We start from the raw sequence: 25,655 nt of genomic DNA on the forward strand, positions 1-25,655 counted from the left end.
TTAACCACTGAGCCATGGCGGGAACTCCCCATTCTTGACTTTTAAGTGCACATGCAAGAATTACTTATTCTTGGATACGTAGTAGATCCAACAGATCTTAAACTACATGAGATCTCTGTGTGTGTGAATGAACACACCCTTTTGCTTCATATCTGAACATTTTATATCTGTTTCGGATTGTACATTGTGTTTCTAATTGATTTGCACTTGTCACAAACTAAATGAAAATAAATGGTTAAAGAGCAATTAAAACAAAAAATTTAAATTTAAAATGATGTTTATGCACATAAAATTTAAGAATTATTCAATATTGCTCATATGGTAATTGAGTAAATTATTATTGAGTGCATCCTATCCATCTTATGAGATATTTCAAAGGAATTTCAAATTCTGGAGCAGAAACTAAATTTTATACTGACACCTATCATTTCTGGTTTTAATAATATCAATAAGCAAGGTATCCAATCTCTTGGGATAGATTATGATGGAAGATAAGAAAAGTAATGTATATATATGTACGACCGGGTCACTTGTATAACAGATATTGGCACAACATTGTAAATCAATAATACTTTAATTTTAAAAATGTAAAAAGAAATTAACGAGGTTTTTTTGGTCTTTTTAGGGCTAAGCCCGAGGCATATGGAAGTTTCCAGGCTAGGGGTTGAATTGGAGCTGCAGCAACCAGCCTACACCACAGCACACCAACGGAGGATCCAAGCTGTATCTATGACCTACACCACAGCTCTTGGCAACACTGATCCTTAACCCACTGAGCAAGGCCAGGGATTGAACCTGTGTCCCCATGGATACTAGTGAGGCTGGTTACCAAAGAGCCATGGTTGGAACTCCTAAAAAGAAAATAGAAAGGAGGGGGATAACTTTTTGGATAGAATTTTTGTTTTTGGCTATGCATGAGGTATGCAAAATTTTCTGGGCCAGGGATCAAACCCACCCCACAGCGGCAACCGGAGCCACTGCTTCGGTGACTCCAGATCCTTATCTCACTGAGCCATACAGGAACTCCTGAATAGACCTTTTTTTTTTTTTGTTTTTTTAACTTTTTTTCTTTTTAGGGCTGCACCTTGGCATTTGGAAGTTCCCAAGCAAGGGGTCGAATCAGAGCTGCAGCTGCTGGCTTACACCACAGCCACAGCAATGCCAGATCCAAGCCGCATCTGTGACCTACACTGCAGCGCATGGCAACACCAGATTCTTAACCCACTTTTTTAGGGATCTACTGACTGCATCCTCATGGACTAGTCAGGCACGTTACTGCTAAGCCACAACAGGAACTTCCTGAATAGAGTTTTTTAATAGACTTGTTTCCATGATCCTATAATCTCTTCTGGTTCCTTCTCATTTTCTGGCCTCATTATTCCTTGTTCTTTCTCATTCTAATATGAAAAAGCTAATAGTCAGTATTAGGTTTAGAATATATGACAAGAATAAATCAGGTCTCTTATTAACACTTTTTTCTTGTCCACAGTATAGGAATGAGAATTTATTCTCAGTGGTGGATTAAATGTCTTTCTCCACAAGCTTGACTACCAGCTTCCTTTGGCCATTCCTCACGGTTTTTTCTCTTAAGGATTACTCACGTTACTTACAGCGAATCTTTGTTTTCTCCTTCCATTTAGTTCGGTTATTTTCATATCTTAAACATGTGCAATCTTTACAAAAGACAAGATAGGTGAAGACAGAAGTTTCTCACCTTCGATTTCGATTTCAGGGGCTCTCACAGGAGAACCAAGTGCTTGAAAAAGCTTTCGTAACATTGGAGGTTACCTAAAAAAATCCAGTTGAAACACAACTGAATATCCACAAGAGGGAGACGCTTGCTAAACCGCCTGAAACGAGGGATCAGAGAGATCCTTAGGAGGAGCCACTTGGGATTCGGGGCGGGAGGGAACTGGAGTAAATAATGACTGGGGCTAATAGTGCGAGTACAGCTAAGGAGAAAACTAAAGTGGGCTCTCTGTGTTTGGCAGGCGAGCCCGTGCTCCACCCAAGATAGGAGCAGGAGTAGAAGGTAAGGGTATGTTGCCACAGAGGAGCACACGCACGCAGCTCGGTTCTAGTAATCCCAGAAGAAGTGGGGGTGGCAGTCTTTGAAGGCACTTCCGCTTAGCAACCCCACGCGGTTGCTAAGGAGGGGCGGTAGCGAGGATGACCCGGAAGTGGTGGTGTACATTTCTCACTGCCAGCTTTAAGTTTGTCCTATCGGGAGCGCCCGGGTGCTTTGCGCCGGGCTGAGGGTGGGGCCAGCGCTAGTAGTTCCGGTTCGGCTTCTGCCGCCCCTCGGCTCCTCGCCTTCCCCCCTCCCCTCCCGCACTTTTCCTCCCTCCAGTTCCTAGGAAAGAGAAGCCAACGCTGCTGGTGGGTAGAGAAGCACTCCGCGCCTCCAGGAGGGAACTGCGCTCACCCCATCTGAGCCCCAGGACACGGCCAGACGAGGTACTCGCTCCGGCTTCGATGGGATCCGGGAGGCTCTAGCCTGAGGGTGTTGTGTGTGTGTCTAAGCCGGCTGGTGGGGGCCCCCTTCTCCGAGTCGGGGAGGGGAGCACCGAGATCCTGGGTGGGGCGCAGGCCGGCGAGTTTGATTGTAAAGGGTTTTAAGGACGGAATGCAAGGGCCAGGGCACGCCGCTGGCGGAGAGTTTCGAGTGGCCGGGTAGAGGTTTCGGAGAAGGCGCCCCTTGAAAGCAGAAGACTTAGCTGCTGCGGACTGGGAGTTTGCCACCTGGAGGGTTAGCTCTAAAAGGGGGAGCATCCTCTCCATCCAAAAGGAGAACATTGACCCTGGCGGGGTGGCTGGGACAAGCCCTTGCTTCAAATGACTGCTTCCCTTGGGCACCCCCCTGGGACAGAGCCCGGCTTCGAGTGTTGTGGGGGTTGTGAGTTGGCTGGGCACTGCGGGGAGCCGCCCTTGGCAGAGCTAGGGCAGAAGAGTGGGTAAGGAGACCTCCCTCCTCCCAATTTCCGTGCGCTTCCCCCACTTCTTCCTTTAGTGCTCTCTGGCCCCGGTGTCCTACCGGAGAGGTACCGCCTCCGCCCCCCAAGTGGGCAGGCATCACAGCGTAAAAGAAAGAGAGAGGGTGGAACTGGTTCTCTTGCCCCTCAATGATACTTAGAATGTTTGGCAAGTGCCAGAATGGCATATTTAGCCAAGTCTCCCATCTCGATATTAAATCTGGTGTAAATTATTTTAGAAAATGCAGTTCTGAAAAGCTCCAAACTATGGGCTAATTTAGCTTAGCATTGTTTGGTAGATACGCGTTTGTAAAAAATACACTAGGGGAACCGTATAGATATAGAGGTCTAGGCGAAACATGTTGAGGCAAGCCTTTTCCAACATCTTTCTTATCTGCCAGTAAGCCTGCCCTAGTTTAAATGAAGCAGAATGATTCTCTTCACGTATACTTCAGTTAGTGACCGAATTGTAGGTACTGTGTGATTATAGATGTCTCAGAATAGAGGCGTGAACATTCAGAGAGACAAGATTCTCTGCTTTTGCGCCTGTCTCCTAATCTTTTAAGGAGATAATTGTGGTCAAGTGGAAGTATTGGCTTTGAGGTTAGGTAAATCTGGGATTGAACCTGGACTGCCACTAGCTAGTTGTTGACCTTGGACAAGTCAAGAACTTACCAGAGATACAATTTCTTCAAAGTAATATGAGTTAAAATACTTACCAGTGTTGTAAGGGGGAGTAATGTATTTAAATAACAGCCCACTTTAAATGGAAGCACCTTCCAATTGAAAGATAAATTATTAATAATCTTAACACGGTTAAGGTAGCTTAGTTTTATGGATTAGGGTTTGAGATAGGAACAGAACTGGATAATATTCCAAAACATATTTGTACAACAGGATTTTCTGTGGCTTCTAGAAATTGATCATAAGCAGCATCAAATTATCAGGAGTTTCTTAAAAAGTATGTGAATTAACTGAAACGACCAATGATGTTTCAAAGGTTTTTCTCAGATTTGTGATGTGTATGGCATGGGTTGATAAGAAAAACATTTAAAAAGCAGTGTATATAAATCTTAATTAACATCACATGTCTTTATAGAGAATTAAAATTGAGGCATAAAACAAAGTACTTTTAATTTTACGATTAAAATCAACAAAAGTAGTATGATTCATGTTAAGTAGATTTAAGCTTATTAGCAAAACTTATAGAATTTTATATGTATAATATTCTGTGAAATAAATGAAAATGGAATGAATTTTTGCCTTTGAAGTATTTGTGATGACATAGAAATTATCTCAGAAGTTTTTATATCATTTGTTTTGTAGATTTAAAATGATACAGTTGTATGTAACCTATTAAATGTCAGATTTTCAGCTAGTTTGCTTTTTAATGTAATGTAGTTTGTAATTTAAAATTTTTAAATGTACTTTATATTCAAAAGATAATAGATTTTTGTGCAAAAAGTTGGTGTAAAGTTTTAATTCAGTATCACTTTTTAGAGAAGTTTATAGGTTTCATAATTTTTTTTTTTTTTGGTCTTTTTGCTATTTCTTGGTCTTGGGCGGCTCCCGCGGCATATGGAGATTCCCAGGCTAGGGGTCCAATCGGAGCTGTAGCCACCGACCGGCCTACACCAGAGCCACAGCAACGCGGGATCAGAGCGGCGTCTGCAATCTGCACCACAGCTCACGGCAACGCCGGATCGTTAACCCACTGAGCAAGGGCAGGGACTGAACCCGCAACCTCATGGTTCCTAGTCGGATTCGTTAACCACTGCGCCACGACGGGAACTCCATAGGTGTCATAATTTTGAGAGAAATTTTCAAATATATTGCCTCTTCATTTCCCTCTATTTTAAATAGTGTTGAATTTTATTTTTTTTTAATAAAATTCTCCAGCTATATTGTATGTTCCTTAAGTTAGAAATACTATTTTAAATTTTAGCCCCCACTGCAGCTACATGAAAGGCACCAAATAAATATTGGTCAAATTGATAGATGGATGGATATAGTAAAAATTATTATTATTTTGTCTTTTTAGGGCCGCACCTGCGGCATATGGAGGTTCCCAGGCCAGGGTTTGAATCTGAGCTGTAGCAACTGGCCTACACCACAGCTCACCACAACACTGGATCCAACCCACTGAGTGAGGTCAGGGATTGAACCCATGATCTTGTGGATCCTAGTCGGGTTCATTAACCACTGAGCCGCGATGGGAACTCCTATAGTCAAAATTATTAATGGGATATTTATACTATTTTTTAAAGTGTTGAAAATATGTTTTTATTGGAGTTGTAGATTTTTTTGTAAGATTATTCAACTTTCTCAATGGCTTTTCTGATATTGTAAAGTCTTCAGAGTATATATAAGTGTTGAATTGTGTTTTCCTGGATTATTTTTCAACATCTTTCAAATCTTCAAGTTGAGACTGTATTGTCTTGCTTTGGCAAAGCCATCAGAAGCTCCCATTTCCCCTCCCCATCTTCTTATAAAGCTTTAATAAATCATTTGTTAGGAGAGGTAGGATACCAGCTGTAAAAATATCTATCTAAAATGTAGGTAATAGTAGAAACTGTCAGAGATGATAGTTTTCCCAAAGACCTTTTCCACTTAGGCAAAGTATGTGGCCATTCCACTGATCTTTGCAGTTGTCAGTTATGGAATTTGCTTGTCCGGAAATCTAAAAATGACTAAACCTTCCTTTAATGCCTGTCTCTTGGGTGATCTCAGAAATCTTTAGGAAAGACTGGAAAAGTTTACATATCATATTGGAATATATAATGAACAAAGTACAGTTAACTTTATTCATGCTGCCAGATCAAGAGTGAGTTAACTGTATAAATTTTTAAAAAGTGCCATATAGTGCCTCACTCAAACCAAATGAATGAATATTCTTCCAGAGCTTGTTTCTATTTCAGAGCATATTTCTTTTTGAAGCTATAATTTGGTCTCTAATAAGGATAAATGATCATTGTATCCAGGCTGTTATCATAGACAGATTTTAGTATCACCAGTCTTGATAGAAACTGCTTCATTGGCTTCAGAGAAGTGGAAATAAATTTTCATGAAAAAAATTTTAGAATTTTTGGAACGATAGTTTTTCTCTATTTAACATCTAACTTGTCTCTACTCATTTCTGCCTAATATAGAAACTTTGAGAAGCTGGGAGGAAAAAAAGAATGAATTTACTTCAGAATTACCATTTTATGTTTTGTAGCTAAATTGGGTTTTGACATTATTGGGATTGTGTTCAAGATGGACTTGGGAAAAAAATTAGAGAGATGCCATCTGTTTCAGATTCCTATTCCTTCACCCCTGCTTATTTTGTGGCTTTGAATTCATCAGATTTTTTTTCAAAAATAAAGCACCTCAAGTTCCTGCTGTGACACTGTGGGTTAATAATCCAACTGCAGTGGCTCTGGCCGCTGCAGAGGTGCAGGTTCAATCCCTGGCCCTCTGTGGTGGGTTGAAGGTTTTGGAATTGTCACTGCTATGGCTTAGGATGCTGCTGTGGCAAAGGTTTAATCCCTAGCCACAGAATTTCTGCATGATGCGGGTTTGCCCCCCCAAAAAAGTAATTTGTTATTTCAAACTGTTTAAACATTAGATAGCCTCTTGCATCTTTGTCATCATTCGCTTAATAAACCATTCTTGTCAGTAATGCTTACAATAATCCACTTATTGGTGGAAGTTGCTAAAAAAAAATTATTATAGAGATATAGAGTAAACCTTTTTTTTTTTCTATTCTGATATTGCAACTAGAAGAGAAGCTTCTGTTGTGGATTTTTTTTTTTTTTTTTTTTTTTTGTCTTTTTGCCTTTTCTAGGGCAGCACCCATGGCATATGGAGATTCCCAGGCTAGGGGTTTAATCAGAGCTGTAGCCACCGGCCTATGCCAGAGCCACAGCAATGCCAGATCCAATCCGCGTCTGCAACCTACAGCATAGCTTACAGCAACACCAGATCCTTAACCCACTGAGTGAGGCCAGGGATTGAACCTGAAATCTCATGGTTCCTAGTTGGATTTGTTAACCACTGAGTCATGAAGGAACTCCTGGATTTTTTAATTTAGTGATGAGTCCACTTAAACGTACTCTTTCAGTAGTGAGTTTTACCTTACCTCTTGCTATAGTTTTCGTCTAAGTGATACCATACAGTTCATAGGGCATATACATGTTGTTTTTCAGTGTAGATCTTAATGAATCCCGAGGATAGGCTTTTGGATTTACTGAGCTGGAAAAGACTATATCTTCTTCAGGTTACAGTAGTTGGACACCTGTTATGGACTGGAAAGACCGAGGCATCTTTGAGAAAATATAAAGTAGAACTAGGAATGGCCTGAAGGGAGAGCCTTCTGGATAGAGGAGAACCATGCTTTGTGTGCAGCAGAAATGTTCTGGTGATGTAGGAAGACAGATGAACTGCCCTTATACCACTGTAGTCTGTTTCTCACACAGAAGCTCCAAGTAGGCAGTGTAGGTATAGCAGGGCCTGGGATGTCAGGGATGGGAATTGTTCTTCGGTAATTGCTCACCCATCACAATGGAGGCATGCACATATTGGGAAAGGGATATTCTCTTGGATTTTGCTTTGGCCAGAGAAGCTGAGTGAATAGATAGCCATTGCCCTTGCCATCAAAGAGAACTTGGTGCAACACCTCTAGGTGCTGGGTAAGCCTATCAAAATGCTATAGTTTGATTGTCTCCATCAAGAATCCACATAAATTTTCCAAGAAACAATAGCACTGGACCAAATTGATCTCTATAGTTGACACATTCTAAATCTTTTTTTTTTTTTTTTTTTTTTTTTTTAGGGCTACACTCATGGCATATGGAGGTTACCAGGCTAGGGAGTGAATTAGAGCTACAACTGCTGACCTATACCGCAGCTCATGGCAATGCCGAATCCCTAACCCACTGAGTGAGGCCAGGGATCGAACCCGAATTCTCATGGATACTAGTCGGATTCTTTTCTCCCGTGCCACAATGGGAACTCCTGACACATTCTAATTCTTTAACCTCTGAAAATGGGGCATTGAGGACTTTTGGGCCTCTGAGTGAAAGTAACATACATTACCTCCATCTTGATAGATTTATAAATACATTTAAATTTGTCTGTTGGTATTAATAAATGATATGAAGATGTTTTAGGTTCATTTTTGTGTATGTGCTTGAGTGTCCATGATGATCACCAGATTTTAGTTCTTCAGGCTAAATTGCTGTCATCATAGCTGTGCTCAAGCACTTTCCCAGCTGGGATTTCTTCTCCGTTTCCTAGAGGTGTGATGCACATGCTAGTGAGCAGAAATATGATCAAGTCAAGGAGATTAAAGTTAATCTTTAAATTTGTTTTAGGTTTATTCGGATTTGATTTTGTTAGTTTTTTTCTTCCACTTTACTAGGATTTCTGTGGTTTTAAAGTAGCAATATCTTTGAGATTGTGGGTGCCCAATTTTTTTTTTTAAATTAAGAGTTATTGAACAGTTTTAGATTTATAGATAGAGTTCCATATCTATCCACTTAATTCCCACCCACCTCCCACCCCCCAGTTTCCCCTTTTATTAACATTTTGCATTTATGTGACACATTAGTCATGTGGCATATGGAGGTTCCCAGGCTAGGGGTTTAATCAGAGCTGTTGTTGCTGGCCTATGCCAGAGCTACAGCAACACGGGATCCCAAGCTGAGTCTGCGATCTATACCACAGTTCATGGCAACACCAGATCATTTAGCTCACTGAGTGAGGCCAGGGATTAAACCTGAGTCCTCTTGGATACTAGTTGGGCTCATTACCGCTGAGCCGTGACAGGAACTCCCAGCAATATGCATTTAAGGTTCCTCTATGTCTTTTTTTTTTTTTTTTCTTTTTTTTTTTTGGTCTTTTTAGGGCTGTACCTGCAGCATATGGAGGTTCCCAGACTAGGGGTCTAGTCAGAGCTGTAGCTGCCAGCCTACACCAGAGCCACAGCAGTGCCAGATCTGAGCTGAGTCTGCAACCTACACCACAGCTCATCGCAACGCTAGATCCTTAACCCACTGAGCGAGGCCGGGGATCGAACCTGCAACCTCATGATTCCTAGTCAGATTCGTTGACCACTAAGCCATGACCAGAACGCCAATGTCTTTTTTTTTTTAAATTGCTGCACCATAGAGAACTCCTCCTCTGTGTCTTTTTGTGGCTTTTTAGCTCATTTCCTCTGATTGCTGGATAGATTTGTACCACAGTTTGTTTATCCCTTTACTTGTTGAAGAACATCTTGGATGCTCCCCCCCACCCCTTTTTTCTAGGGCTGCAGGTCTGGCATATGGAAGTTCACGGGCTAGGGGTCAAATTGGAGCTACAGCTGCCAGCCTACGCCACAGCCACAGCAGCGCAAGATCTAAGCCGCGTCTGCAACCTACACCACAGCTCACAGCAATGCTGGATCCTTAACCCACTGAACAAGGCCAGGGATTGAACCTGAATCCTCATGGATCCTAGTCAGGTTTGTTAACCACTGAGCCATGAAGGGAAATTCTCCCTTTTTTTTTTTTTTTTTTTTTTTTTACTGTTACAAATAAAGCTCCTGTAAAGGTGCTTGTGCTTAGTTTTGTGTGTACATAACTTTTCAACTCCTTTTGTAAATAACAAGTGTGAATGCTGGATTGTATGGCAAAAGTATGTTTAATTTTGTAAGAAACTGTGAAACTGTCTTTTACAAGTGGTTATACCACCAATATACATTCCCGTCAGCAATGAATGAGTATTCCCGTTGCTCCAAGTCCTTGCTTGCATTTGATATGGCCAACTTTTTCTACTTGAGCCATTCTAATAGTTTTAATTTGGAATTTTCTAATGATGTAAGAGTGTTCAACTCCTTTTCATATGCTTATTTGCCGTCTATGTATCTTCTTTGGTGAGATGCCTGCTCAGATCTTTTGCCGCTTATTCTGTTATTCCATTGGATTGTTTTCTTTCTTTCTTTCTTTCTTTCTTACTTTCTTCCTTCCTTCCTTCCTTCCTTCCTTCCTTCCTTCCTTCCTTCCTTCCTTTCTTTCTTTTTTTTTCCCCTGTGCTCACATCATGTGGAAGTTCCCAGGCCAGGGATCAAAACTCTGCCATAACAGCAGCTCAAGCACAGATCTGGGCTATTTTCTTATGGTTAGGTTTTAAGTGTTCTTTGTATATTTTGATTACAAATTCTCTATCAGTTGTATTTTTTGCGAAATTTTTTTCCCAATCTGTGACCTGTCTCTGTTCTTTAAGCAATAAATTCTCATGGTATGAAAGTTTTTAGTTTTAATTATTCCAGTGTCCCAAGTTTTTTTTTCATCAAGCTTGCTTTTGGTGTTGTATCTAAAAACTCATTGCCAAACCCAAGGTCTCATGGATTTTCTCCTGTGTTATCTTTGAGAATTTTTATAGTTTTACATTTTGCCTTGAGTTCTAAGATCCATTTTGAGTTTTTGTAGAAGGTTTGAGAACTGTGTCTATATTCCTATTAGATAGCACAAGAATGTTTTATTAAAATGCTTTCTAATCTAAAAATGTTAATGTATCGTTTTAAAGAGACTTTTTATTTTTATTTTTAAAAATTTATTTTATTTATTTATTTTTGTGTTTTTAGGGCCACATCTGCAACATGTGGAAGTTCCCAGCCTACAGGTCGAATCAGAGCTATAGCTGCAGGCCTATACCACAGTCACAGCAATGCGGGATCTGAGCCACGTCTGTGATTTATATAACAGCTCACGCCAGTGCTGGATCCCTGACCCACTGACGAGGCCAGGGATCGAACCCACATCCTCATGGATAGTAGTCGAATTTGTTTCCTCAGAGCCATGGCAGGAACTCCAGAAACTTTATTTTTTAGAGCAATTTTAGGTACACAGCAAAACTCACAGGAAGAATCTCTATAGATTTGCCCCCCCCACACATAGCTTCCCCCATTATCAATATCTCCTATCAGAATGGAACATTTTTTGTAATTGATGTAACTGTGTTGATACATCATAATCTCCCAAAGTCCATATTAAATTTAGAGTTCATTCTTTGTACTGTATATACAGTGGATTTGGGAAAATGTATGGTAGCATTTACCCCTTATAATGTCATATAGAATATTTTCAATGTCCTAAAAATCCTGTCTTCCAATTTATCCATCCTTCCCACCTCAACCCTTATTTTTTTTTTTTTTTTAAAGAAACCAAAATGAATAAAATATCAAAGAGATTTTTTTTGGCATTCTTTTGTGGCTCAGTAGGTTAAGAACCTGACATAGTGTCTGAGAATGGGGGTCTGATCTTGGCCTCGTTCAGTGAGTTAAAGATCTGGCGTTGCCACAAGCTGTGGCATAGGTCACAAATGCTGCTTGGATCCGGTGTCACTGCAGCTGGTGACGTGTAGGCCTGCAGCTCCAGCTCTGATTTGACTCCTAGTCCAGGAAGTTCCATATGCCGCAGATGGGGCCGTAAAAAGGAAAAAGAGAGATTTTTCTAATATTCTGAGATGTAACCAGAAGCATTGTTCAGAGTCTTGAGTTTCCCTTTCAAAAAGGTTGATATTAGGTCACTAGGTATTAATTGACAGATACTTGGATTCTTTGAATATGTTATTGGGCATTAGGAAGTGTGCCGTAAATGTACTATCCACACGAGAGTTGCAGATAGTAAAAGGGCTTGATCTAAATTTAGGATTTTTGAAGGATCGCTAAAGTTAAGGTCCTTTACCACTTTTATTGTTGTGCAGATTTCAGCTATACAGATTTCTTGGCTGCCCTCTCCCGGGTTTGCTTCTTCCTATTATAGTCATTCAGAAAGTTGACATGGCAGTGATTGAGTAGGAAGAGATACCATGGGTGCTGCTGAGTTGCCTTGTTTTTCCAATTCAGACTCAGTGTGGGAATATCTATTCTAAAGTAATAAAATACTGTTCTGAGGCACTGTTGCCCACATAACTGTAGTACTATTTGTTGGAATACTCTGACAGTTGGCTTTATAACTGTCCTGCCCTGGATTTCTAGGACACCTTCCATTTTCCAAAACATTTTAAGCTTAATTGGTATTGTGACATCCGAATATTCTGGTCATCTAGAGTGTAATGCAAAAAATATTTAGTAACCTCACATTGATGAATTTTCTTTGCTGTTACTCCTAGTTAAATAAAACTAGGAGTTCACAGAGTTCCTCTCGTGGTGCAGGTGAAAAGAATCACCATCTTTAGAATGATAACCTCAAGCATTTATTTTTGGTTTCACACTTAGTCTGGCCTACAGCTGGCATGCTGGATTTGTTTGTTCAGATTACTCTGTGATGTTTTCTTGAATAATAAATGAAGAGGGAGTTCCCATTGTGGCTTAATGGTAATGAACCTGACTAGTATCTATGAGGATGTGGGTTCCATCCCTGGCCTTGCTCAGTGGGTCCGCGATCCAGTGTTGCCATGAGCTATGGTGTAGGTCGAAGACAAGGCTCAGATTTTGTGTTGCCGTGGCTGTGGTGCAAGGCCAGCAGCTGTAGCTCTGATTTGACCCCTAGACTGGGAACTTCCATATGCTGTAAGTGTGGCTCTAAAAAGCAAAAAAAAAAAAAGAAAAAAAAAGAGTTCCCTTTTGGCACAGTGGCTTGAGGCTCCAATATCATCACTTCTGTGGTTCAGGTTGCCCCTGTGGTGTGGGTTCGATCCTTGGTCCAGGAACTTCCACATGCTTCAGGTATGGCAAAAAGAAAAAATAAATAAATAAGAAAGAAAAAATAAAATAAAAATGGACACGAAGAATGATCTGTGTGAAAGTCCTTAAGCTTTCCAGAGATAGATGCTCTCCAAATCAATACATAAGCTCACTTTGTCTTTAATGGGATCCATCTGGTTAATGCTTATGTTTCTTGAGTTTCATAGATTATGGAATCATAAAGCTAAAGGAAAACATGGGAATGGTCTAGTTAGACTTTCTCAATTTATAGCTGAAACTACTTAAGTGCAGAGAGACTTGATCAAGGTTGTATAGCTGAGGAGTCACACTACAACCCAGATCTCCTGATTTCTTTTTCTGATAAACTGTACTAATTCATTCTCTTTAATTAATTAAGAAATTATGATTTTATAAGAAGTGAAATTTTTAGGAAATTTAAGTAAACTGTTAAACTGCTGCAGTACTAGAATTCAAATATTTAGTTGAAATCCCAGTTAATTTCTAAAGTGTTGAGTTACTGTGTATTTCTTTAAGTACCAGGTGTCACTAGATTTTTAGTTAAGAGCAAATTTGTTATTTTTCACATTGTAGATAGGAATCAGCCAATTCAAAAATAATGAAGATATTATAGCCTATATTTAGCAAGAACACATTTGGCCGCATTAAAATGAATCTTAATGTATTTTTTCTCTGCACAGTGGAGATAATCTGTTAATATTTAATATCATGGTGCAACAATGGAATTCTGCCTTACGTGTTGGTATATTTATAAAACTAGAGTGGAGTATTATGTAAAAACTGAAAGTACAGATTAATTTAATATGCATCTGGTGAATTCAGGGCTTGAAGGATGCACATCTGTTGAGAAAACAAATCATAGAACTATTCAGAGCTTCACCATCTTTAAATATGCGTGGTTTGATTCTCTTTAAATGTTTTGAAACAGTCTTTAATGGATTTAGAAAAGGCCATTTGCTCCGAGAAAGCAACAGTGAAGCTACTGATCATTTTTTTAATTTCCCACAGCATTTTGATACATTAGTATTTTTCTTTCCAATTTATTTATTTGGGGAAGGGAGGAGTTAAATGACTCAAAAATAACAAAATGAATTTGTGGTAGAACAGTTGTGGGTTTTTTTGGCTGTGAGGTTGTATGTGGAAGTTCCCAGGCCAGGGATTGAACCTGCACCATAGCAGCAACCCAAGCTGCTTCAGTGACAATACTGGATCTGTATGTAACCTGTCTCTCCATGACAGAACTCCGCAGAATGGTGTTTTAAAAAGAGAATGTAGTTTCCTGAAATGGAAATATTTAAAGCTCTGAATTCTAACTTGAATAAGTGAGAAAATAACCACTGAGTTCCTACTGTATGTTATCACTGTACTAGTGCTGTACTAATATAGAAATTACAGAGGATCACTGATCAAGTTTGAGAATGAAACTTGAAAGATAGTAATGTAATCTCATATGTAACTGAGTGCAAACTTTATGATATAATCTGGTAAAACTATAGAAATTTATTTATTTATTTATTTGTCTTTTTAGGGCCACGCCCTTGGCGTACGGAGGTTCCCAGGCTCGGGGTCTACTCGGAGCTGTTGCTGCCAGCCTACGCCACAGCCTCAGCAACACCATAGCTCACAGCAACACTGGATCCTTAACCCACAGAGCGAGGCCAGGGATCGAACCTGCAACCTTGTGGTTCCTAGTCGGATTCGTTTCCGCTGCACCATGACAGGAACTCCAAAACTATAGAAATTTAGAGGGGAGAAAATTCAGTGAGTGTTTATAATTCTGATTTGAAGGAAATTGAAAGTAATGGCTCTCAACTCTGGCATTATAATCACTTGGGGAAACTTGTCCCAGGATCAGCTGAATCAGAATCTAAGGGACGGGGCATCCATAGTTTTTAAAAGTTTTCCCAAGATGATTGTAATGTTCGGGCACTGTTGAGAACCACATGCTTTAAGGATAGGTATAATCTGGGTAGGCAAGAAAGTATTTTGGGGTAGCAGGAAGGGAGAATTGGGCACAGACTCTGAAACTAATGAAAGATTGTCTGTCTGTCTGTCTGTCTGTCTGTCTATCTATCTATCTATCTCCTGGTTAGGGAGTAGGGAGGAATAAGATTTAAGGAGGCAGAAGGGGGTCATATTTTAAACAGTACTTTTCAAAGTACGATTCCTCAACCAACAGCATCAGCATCACCTGAAATTTTTTTCTTTTCGTTTTTTACTGCCCTGTGGCATTTGGTGTTCCTGGGCAAGGGTTCAGATCTGACCCACAGTTGCGACCTAAGCTGCAGCTGTGACAACACCAGTCCTTAACTCACATTGCCTGGCTAGAGATTGAACCTGTGTCCCAGCATTGCCAGGATGCTGCTGATCTGGTGGTGCTGCAGCGGGAACTCCAACATCACCTGGAAATTTGATACAGTGCAAATTCTGAAGCTCCACACCAGACTTAATAAATTGGAAACTCTAGGGGTAGGTTCCAACAGTCTGTTTTAACAAGTACTGCAGGTGATTCTGATGTACCCTAAAGAGGATAATGAAAGTCAGGCAGAGGATGTTAGATTTGATGTCCTAATAAGTAGGGACCCACTGAAGGTTTTTTTTAACCTGGGGAGTAATAGGATCTATGTGTATGTGTGCAAAGTAAATTTGATTATGGTGTGCCAAATCCTTTGGACTATTAAAAATAGGAATGAAGGAAATAAGTTGAGGAGGTACAGACATAATCTAGGGGATACAATCTAGCAGCAGTGAGGGCCTGTTCTGGGGAAATATTAGTGAATACTACATTGCAGAGCAGTAATAATAGTGATGGCAGTTTGTTGAATGTTTATGTAATGGGAGTATGCTAAATGCTTTGGACACATCTCATTTTCACAACAGACCACTTAGAGGTGGCTGTTATTCCCATTCTACAGGTCAGAAGGGAAGGTTACCTTTGACTTTCACTGTTAGTAGTGGGAGACACAGGATATCAAGCTCAAGTACCTCTGCCTCTAAAGCATTTTGAACAGACAGCTAATAGTAATTGGTGACCAAGAGATAAAGAGACTCAGACAAGTTTCACTCTTAGGTGATGGATGGCAAGTAGAAGTAACTGTCATAAGGGAAATAGTGCTTATCATGGGTACCAGGGCAAATCATTTAGCACATTTGAAACTGTCTTGCAAAAGTGATTGTGAGGAGTTCCTGCTATGGTGCAATGGGATTGGTGGCACCTTGGGAGCCTTGGGACGCAGGTTTGATCCCTGGCCTGGCACAGTGGCTTAAGGACCCAGCGTTGCCACAACTGCAGCATAGGTCACAATTGTGGCTTGGTCTGATCCTTGGCCCGGGAACTCCATGTGCTGCGAGGCAGCCAAAAAAAGAAAAAAGAAATAAGTCATTGTGAGAATTTTAACCAGTAGAAATCTTTGTATTGTGCTTTTTAGGAAAAGTTCAAAGTAACTTGTGATAGCTGAGTTTCTAAGTTTTGTTTGGCCTTTTTGCTCATGTTGAGTAAATTTAAAACCTCATCTAGCTTTTAAAAAATATCTTTTAGATTTTAGAGTGAATAAATCTGTGAGTAAATTGAGAAGCTTTCTATAATGCCACTCTTCCCTCTCTAGAGAAATACCGTGATTTAGAAAAAGGTCAGAAGCATTTTATCTGAAGATAGTTTAAGAAATATTTTAGGAGTTCCTGTTTTGGGTTAGTGGAAACGAACCCGACTAGCATCCATGAAGGTGCGGTTCGTTCCCTGGCCTTGCTCAGTGGGTTAAGGATCAGGCGTTGCTACAAGCCTGTGGTGTAGGTTGAGATGTGGCTTGGATCTGGTGTTGCTGTGGGTGAGGTGCTGCAGCTGCACCTCTAATTTAACCCCTAGCCTGGGAACTGCCATATGTTGCAGGTGTAATCCTAAAAAGAAAAAGAAAAAAAATTTTCAGTGTTATTTTCTTTTAATTAGGAGGTAATAAATAGTAAAATAACAACATATTTAAGTAATTATTTTCATAAGATGTTATCAGTTCACTTCTAGCACCCTCTTATTTTGTTTATTGAGATAAAATTCACACGACACAGAGTCAGCCATTTTAATTTTTTCTTTTCTTTTCTTTTTAGGGCTGCAGCCACAGCATATGGAGGTTCCCAGAGCTACCGCTGCCTGCCTACACCTCAGCCACAACAACACAGGATGTGAGCTTCGACTGTGACCTACACCACAGCTCATTGCAATACTGGAACCTTAACCCACTGAAAGAGGCCAGGGCTCGAACTCGCCTGCATCCTCATAGATCCTAGTCGGGTTGTCACAACTGAGCCACGACAGGAACTCCAGAGTCAGCCATTTTAAAGTGCACAATTTGGTGGCATTTGGTACACTCACAGTGTTGTGCAATCATAACCTTTATCTAGTTTCAAAACATTTTCATCATCCTAAAGGAAAAATCCGAACCTGTTGAGCAGTTACTCAGGGTTCCTCTCTCACACAGCCCCTGGTAAACACTGTCTGTTTTCTATCTATGGATTTACCTTTTTTGGATATTTCGTATAAATGGAATCATGTAATATTCCATTTTGTGTCTGCTTCTTTCACTTAGCATAGCATTTTATAGGTCCATCCATGTTGTATACACCTAATTTCTTTTTTTCTTTTTTTTTCTTTAGGGCTGTTCTTACAGCATGTAGAAGTTCCCAGGCTAGGAGTCAAATCAGAGCTACAACTGCTGGCCTATACCACAACCACAGCTACGTGGGGTCTGAGCCATGTCTGCGACCTACACTATAGCTCATGGCAATACTGGATCACTGACCCACTGAGCAAGGCCAGGGAACAAACCCGTATCCTCAGGGATACTAATTGGAATTGTTTCCCCTATGCTACAGCAGGAACTCCTTCATTTCTTTTTTGGCTGAATGATATTCTTTTGTATGGATATGACACATTTGTTTACTCACTCATCAGTAACGTCATTGGTGGACGTTTTTGGCTGTTTCCACCTTTTGGTTCTTGTAGGTAGTGCACCTATGAATGTTGGTAATACAAATTTTTGTTTGAATACCTGTTTTCAATTCTTTAGGATATGTACCTTGGAATGGAATTTCTGGGTCCTATGGTAATTCTCCTTTTTAATTTTTGAGGACCCACCACCACAGCAATTACACCATTTTACATTCTCATCAAGAATGGTCGGAGTTACCGTCGTGGCTCAGTGGTTAACGAATCTGACTAGGAACCATGAGATTGCGGGTTTGATCCCTGGCCTTGCTCAGTGGGTTAAGGATCCGGCTTTGCCCTGAGCTGTGGTGTAGGTTGCAGATGCAGCTTGGATCCCGTGTTGTGGCTGTGGTGTAGGCCGGCAGCTACAGCTCCGATTTTTTGACCCCTAGCCTGGGAATCTCTATATGCCACAGAAGCAGCCCTAGAAATGGCAAAAAGACAAAAAAACCCCCAAAAAACCCCAAAAAACAATGTTCAAGGGTTCTAATTTCTCTACTTCCTCACCAAAATTATTTATTTATTTTTATATTTATTTTTTTGGCTGCACCTGCAGCATGTGAAAGTTCCTGGGCCAGGGATTGACTCTGAGCTGTAGTTGCTGATGTATGCCTCAGCTGTGCATGCCAGATCCTTTAACTCATTTCACCAGACTGGGAACTGCTTAATTTTCATTTTCCTGGTGGCTAATGAAGTTAAGTATATTTTCCTGTGCCTGTTGGCCATTTGTGTATCCTTTTTTAGTGAAATATCTGTGCATGTCCCTCTTTGGTCTTGCCCACAGCATGCAGAAATTCCCAGGCCAGGGATTGAACCTGTTCTACAATTGTGGCCCTCACAGTGCTGGCTCCTTAACCCACTATGCCATAGGGAACTTGCCATTTTATTTGCTTATAATTGGTGAGATTTCACATTTTAAATAGTTATTCATTAAATGGAGCTCTCTACCTCAAGCTGTTCTATTTCCTAAGTGATTACTGCACAGATTTACATAGTACTTCCTTCGCTTCCTGTACTTACTCCAAAGAAAAATTGTGGTAAATATATATAACATAAATTTATTAAAATTTTTGCTAAAACATGTAACATGAGTTTTTTCATTTTATCCATTTTTAAGTGTGCAGTGCAATTCTCTGACATTAAGTACATCCATCACCACTATCTCTAGACTTTCATTTTCCCCAACTGAAATGGTGTTGAATATGAGTGTACAAGTATCTGTTTGAGTCTCTGCTTTCATTCCTTTGGGCCCATACCCAGAATTGGAATTACTGGATCATAAGGTAATGCTATGTTTAACTCTTTTGAGGAATCTACTTAGTATTTCCTACAGATCCTGTGCTGTTTTATATTCCCATTGGGAATGCATAAGGATTCCAGTTTCTCCATATCCTCACCAACACTTAATTTCTCTTTTTTTAATTCTATCCATGCTAGTAGGTGTGAAGAGGTATCTTGTGGTTTTGATTTACATTTTCCTAACCACTGGTGATATTGAGCATCTTTTCATGTGCATATTGGCCATTCGTATATCTTCTAGGAGTTGTATAGTTTTAGCTCTTAGGTTTAGGTCTTTTATCCATTTTGAGTTGGACAGTGGACAGGGTGAGGTTAAGGTCAATCTTCTTTTTCTTTTTTGTCTTTTGGTATTTTTTTAGGGCTGTACCCATGGCACTTGGAGGTCCCCAGGCTAGGGGTCCAGTCGCAGCTGTAGCTGCTGGCCTATACCACAGCCACAGCAACTCGGGATCCGAGCTGTGTCTGCAACCTACACCACAGCTCACAGCAAGGCTGGATCCTTAACCCAGTGAGTGAGGCCAGGGATTGAACCGGCCTAGTCAGGTTTGTTAACCCCTGAGCCACAACAGGAACTCCTCCGTCTTCATTCATTTACATGTGGATGTTCATTTGTCCCAGTATTGTTTGTTGTCTTTCCCTCCTGGATGGTCTTGGCATTCTGTTGAAAATCATTTGGTTGTAGATGAATGGGTCTATTTCTGGACTATCAGTTTTATTCCATTGATCTGTATGTCTTTCTTTAGTCCATTACCACATTATTATTAATAGCTGCACCTGCTGCATATGGAATTTCCTGGGCCAGAGATTGAATACCAGCTGCCGCAACGTGGGATACTTTAAACCACTTCTCTGGGCCGGGGATTGAACCTGTGCCTCTGCAGTGACCTGAACAACTGCAGTTGGCTTTTCTTTGGGCCACTCCCACGGCATATGGAGAATCCCAGTCTAGGGGTTGAATCGGAGCTGTAGCCGCCGGCCTACGCCAGAGCCACAGCAACGCGGTATGCGAGCCGCATCTGCAACCTACGCCACAGCTCACGGCAATGCCGGATCCTTAACCCACTGAGCAAGGCCAGGGACAAAACCCGCAATCTCATGGTTCCTAGTCAGATTCGTTAACCACTGCGCCACGACGGGAACTCCGTGCAGTTGGCTTTTTAACCCATTGTGCCACAGCGGGAACTCCATTACTACATCATTTTGATTACTGTAGCTTTGTGTTAATTTTGAAATTAAGATGTGTGAGAATTACATTCTCACCAGCAATGTTCGAGGGTTCTAATTTCTCTACATCTTCACCAAAATTTGTCATTATGTGTGTTTAAGTGTAGCCATCCTAGTGAGTACAAGTGAGAGCTCATTTTTTTTTTTCCAGGGTTTTCCAAGATTGGGAGAGTTTGGCTACTTTAATATGAATTAATTTTTTTGGTGCTTGCTCTGTGGTTTTCTTTTATACATTTATAACTAACCTAAGCTTACTTCCAAATAACAGTGTACTGTTTCATGGTTTGTGCAAGTACCTTGTAATAGTATTCCCATTCCTCCCTCCTGTATCTGAAAACATTTCTGAGATTCATTCACTTATCTATAAACTATAATCACTTAATACATTGTTGCTGTTATTATTTTGAACCTATGGTTATCTACTATGTCAATTAAGGAAAAGGAGAAGTTTCATTTTACCTTCATTTATTCCTCCCTAATGTTTTTTACATGTTGGAGCAGAAAACAGTAAGAATTTTAGGAACAGGTTTTCCTTTTCTGCAAAAATGGTCATTGGAATTTTAACAGGGATTGTATTGAATCTGTAGATTGCTTTGAGTAGTTGCATTCCTACCTTAACATTATTAAGTCTTCCAGTCCTTGGACAGCACAATATCTTTCCATTTATTTTGGTCTTTAATTTCTTTTAGTGGTTTTTTTTTTCCCAGTGTTCAATGTGCAATTCTTATGCCTCCTCAGAGAAATTTATTGCTCAATATATTATTTTTTTGGATGCCATTATAAATGGAATTCTCTTCATTTTCACCTTTTTCATTGTGTGTAGAAATACAATTAATTTTAGTGCTAAGTTAGTTCTAAGAATTTGTATGACTTCTTTTGGTTTTCCATATAAAAGATTATGTCATCTGTGAATCTGTGTCATCTGAGGTAATTTTATTCACCCCTTTCCAATTTGGATAGCTGACTGGCTTGCTTACTTGCTTCTCTCTCTTCCTCTTTCCTTCCTTCCTTCCTTCTGACCCTCCCACCCTCCTCCCTTCCTCCCTTCCTTCTCCTTTTTTGTCTAACTGCTCTGGCTAGAATTTCCAGTACAGTGTTGAGTGGAAGTGTCACACAAGAGCATCTTGATCTTAATCCTGTTCTCAGTGGGGAAATCTTTAAGTCTTTTATCATTGAGTATGTTAACTGTAGGTTCTCAATAAAAATTCCTTTGTCGTGATGAAAAATTTCTTTTCTATTACTAGTTTTAATATTTTTTTATCATGATGGATTGTTAGATTTTGTCAGATACTTTTTTTTTGAATCATTACAGATGATCGTATGGTTTTTCTCCTTCATTCTATTAATGTGGTATATTAAATTGATTGGTCTTGGGAGTTCCTGTCGTGGCACAGTGGAAACAAATCTCACTAGGCACCACGAGGTTGTGGGTTCAATCCCTGGTCTTTCTCTGTGGGTTAAGGATCTGGCATTGCCATGAGCTGTGGTGTAGGCCGGTGGCTGTAGCTTTGATTCAACCCCTAGCTTGGGAAGCTCCATGTGCCGAGGGTGTGGCCCCAAAAAGAAAAAAAAAATTGTTTGGTCTTCATAGTTGATACACCTGGGGTAAATCTCAGTTTGTCACAATGTGTAGTCCTCTTAATAAACTGTTGGATTAGATTTGCTAGTATTTTGTTGAGGATTTTGTCCATCTATATTTGTAATGAATATTGGTCTATAATTTTCTTTTCTTGAATATTTTTACTTGGTTTCGTTTTTGAGGTAATGCTGGCGTCACAGAATGAGTTAGGAAATGTTCTACCCTTTCCTGGATTTTGGGAGAGTTTGAGAAAGATTGATAATTATTCTTTAAATGTTTGGTAGAATTTACCAGTGAAGCCGAAACTGACAGCATTAACAGCCTGAACCTAGCCAGAACACAGATTGGGGCTTGAACCCACAGTATTATGTATGTATGTATGTATGTATGTATGTATGTATGTCTTTTGTCTTTTTAGGGTTGCACCTATGGCATATGGAGGTTCCCAGGCCAGGGGTCTAATCGGAGCTGTAGCTGCTGGCTTACGCCACAGCCACAGCCACAGCCAGGCCAGATCCGAGCCACGTCTGCGACCTACACCAGCAGCTTAATGGCAATGCTGGATCATTAACCCACCAAGCAACGCCAGGAATCGACCCCACAACCTCATGGCTCCTGGTTGGATTCATTTCCACTGTGCCACAATGAGAACTCATGAACCCACAGTTTTATTTTTATTTTTATTGTTGTTGTTGTTGTTGTTGTTATTGTTGCTATTTCTTGGGCCGCTCCCACGGCATATGGAGGTTCCCAGGCTAGGGGTTGAATCGGAGCTGTAGCCACCGGCCTACGCCAGAGCCACAGCAACGCGGGATCCGAGCCACGTCTGCAACCTACACCACAGCCCACGGCAACGCCGGATCGTTAACCCACTGAGCAAGCGCAGGGATCGAACCCGCAACCTCATGGTTCCTAGTTGGATTCGTTAACCACTGCGCCAGGACGGGAACTCCCAAACCCACAGTTTTAAATTGGAATCACTCACCTTGTGTCTGGACTTACTGAGATTCAGGTTCTTTATGTCTCCACGCAGAAGGAATTCAGTGAGAGACAAAATGATAGGCGAGAAGTAGATTTATTAGGATAGGATGCTTGTGAGAGGTGCAAGCAGGCAGGCAAGGAAGCTCTGCCCTAAGGATCAGGCAGGCTGCAATTTTACCATCCAAGGGGGTTTGGGGGTTGGAAAAACCTGCCTTTTCCTTTCTGGGAGTAGTAGCTTCTCCTTGGTATCTGGTGTGTATTAAAATCAACTGATGGTCAGTCCTCAGACTCCTGCCCTTGGTCTGAATCTGAATGCAGGCCTCATCCCATCCCCCATCCAATGACCTGAGGCAATTCTCACACCTCCACTAGTCAAGCAAGCCTGCCTTGTTCTCATGGCTTTTTTGAGCAATTTATTTACTTACAGTGATCTCCCAGATTTCTCTCTCTATCTATGATCCTCTACTGGGACTTCTAAGACTACCTGTGCCTATTCCATCCCTATCAAAGCCATGTGGTCCTGGGCTTTTCTTTTTGGGGGAGTTTTTTGACTGTTGACTCAGTCTCTACTTGTTCCAGGTTTATTTAGATTTTCCTTTTCAGGAGTTCCTGTCGTGGCTCAGCAGAAACGAATCCTACTAGGAACCATGAGGTTGCAGGTTTGATATCTGGCCTCGCTGGTTAAGGATCCAGCGTTGCCGTGAGCTGTGGTGTAGGTCGCAGATGCGGCCTGGATCTGGCATTGCTGTGGCTCTGGCGTAGGCTGACGACAGCTCTGATTCGACCCCTAGCCTGGGAACGTCCATATGCTGAGGGTGCGGCTGTCAAAAGCCACCCCCCCCCCCCAAAAAAAGAGGTTTTCCTTTTCTTCTGGAATCACTTTTGGTACCTTGTGTGTTTATAGGACCATGTCCGTTTCATCTAGGTTATCTGATTTCTTGGTGTGCAGTTGTTCATAATAGTCACTTGCAATCCTTTTTATTTTTAACGTCTGTAGAATTGTCCCCACTTAGGTTTCCAGGCTAGGGGTTGAATTGGAATTGTGGTCTCTTTTTGTTGCTTAGTTTAGCAAAAGGTTTTTCAATTTTGTTCATCTTTTCAAAGAATCAGCTTTTGGTTTTGTTTATTCTTTCTATTTTTAAAAAATTCTTTTTTATCTCCAATCTATGTTATTTCCTTCCTTCTGTTAGCTTTGGATTTGGCTTACTCTTTTTCTAGTTCTTGATATAAACTTGGGATGCTGATCTGGGGTCTTTTTTGTTGTTTAATACAGGTATTTACATTTATAAATTTACTTCTTGGCATTGCTTTCCCTACACCATAACTCAGGGCAATGCTGGATTCTTAACTCACTGAGCAAGGCTAGGGGTGGGGGGGTGCTGAACCTGCATCCTCATGGATACTAGTTGGGTTCATAACCTGCTGAGCCACAATGGGAACTCCTGAACTCCTAATATTTATTTATTTTTGTCTTTTTAGGGCCGCACCCGAGACATATGGAGGTTCCCAGGCTGGGGGTCAATTGGAGCTATTGCTGCTGGCCTATGCCACAGCCATAGCAACTCCAGATCAGAGCCACGTCTGTGACCTACACCACAGCTCATGGCAATGCTGGATCCTTAACCCACTGAGCAAGGCCAGGGATCAAACCCGCAACCTCATGGTTCCTAGTCGGATTCGTTTCTGCTGTGCCATGACGGGAACTCCCTGAACTCCTAATTTTTTTATTTTTTTATTTTGTTTTCCCAATATACAGCAAGGGGACCAAATTATCCTTACATGTATACATTACAATTACATTTTTTTCCCCACCCTTTGTTCTGTTGCAACCTGAGTATCTAGACAAAGTTCTCAATGCTACTCAGCAGGATCTCCTTATAAATCTATTCTAAATTGTATCTGGTAAACCCAAGCTCCCGATCCCTCCCACTCCCTCCCACTCCCTCCCTCTCCCTTCAGGCAGCCACAAGTCTTTTCTCCAAGTCCATGATTTTCTTTTCTGAGGAGATTGAACTCCTGATTTTTAATTTCAGTTACTATACTATGTAGTTCCAGAATTTGAGTTTGATTCCTTTTCATAATTCCTGTTTCTTAATTTTCTCTATCTGGTAAGATGCTATTTTCTTGGTTTCCTTTCAGTTTTTTTTTTTTTTTTTTTTTTTTTTTGTCTTTTTGCTATTTCTTGGGCCGCCCCTGCGGCATATGGAGGTTCCCAGGCTAGGGGTCGAACCTAGTCGGATTCGTTAACCACTGCACCACGACGGGAACTCCCTTTCAGTTTTTTGTGTTTTCTTTCTCTAGGATTCTTCAGGGACAAGTTGTTCATTTCTTTTTCTTTCTCTGAATGGTCCATACTTTCTTGTTTCTTTGCATGCCTTAATCTTTTGTTGAAAACTGTACATTTAAATATTAAGTATGGACTCTAGACGTCAGATTTCTCCTCTCCTCAGGTTTTTTTTTTTTTTTTTTTTGGCAGCTTTTGTGGGTTGTTATTGTTAGTTTCATTGTTTGTTTAGTGTCTTTTCTAAACTATGTATTCTTTGTCATGTGTGATTATTAAAGTCTGTGTTCCATTGGCTTGGTAGTCAACTAGTGTTTTAACCCAGTTTGCTTGAACACCTGGAGACCAGAAAAGTATAAAATAAAGAAAAAGGAGAAAATACTCTCCTACTTTTGGCTAGCTGGTTCAATGTTTGAGTATTTCAGTGCTTAGCTAAGCTGTTTACAACCCTGCCTTAGCCTTTACTTCTGTTTGTGTGGAGCCTAAAGGTCAGCTCTCTAGGGTCTTTTTAGGCCTTTGTCTGTGCATGTGTTCAGCTTAGGGTCTTTTGAGGCTTTTTCCCATGCATGTGTTCAGACCTGGGCATATGTGTGACCTTGTAGATTCTTTGTTATATGTGAGAATTTACAATGCCCATTTCTCCCTACATATCTCCT

General features: G+C 40.7%; 1 protein-coding gene across 13 annotated transcripts in view; it reads left to right on the forward strand.

Moving 5' to 3' along the window:
• The first annotated feature begins 2,333 nt into the window (after positions 1-2,333).
• Positions 2,334-25,655, forward strand: part of CSNK1G1 (casein kinase 1 gamma 1) — a 193,996-nt gene continuing 170,674 nt past the window's right edge. For all 13 annotated transcript variants that reach the window (XR_014809746.1, XR_002344535.2, XR_002344536.2 and 10 more), the window contains exon 1: positions 2,334-2,457. The gene's annotated coding sequence lies outside the window, so the exon portion shown is untranslated. The remainder of the gene's footprint in view (positions 2,458-25,655) is intronic.

This window comes from Sus scrofa, chromosome 1 (assembly GCF_054392235.1).
Source record: "Sus scrofa isolate SSC_HxYL_T2T_F1_AM1 chromosome 1, Sscrofa_HxYL_maternal_Yorkshire_Landrace_v2.0, whole genome shotgun sequence".
Taxonomy (NCBI): domain Eukaryota; kingdom Metazoa; phylum Chordata; class Mammalia; order Artiodactyla; family Suidae; genus Sus; species Sus scrofa.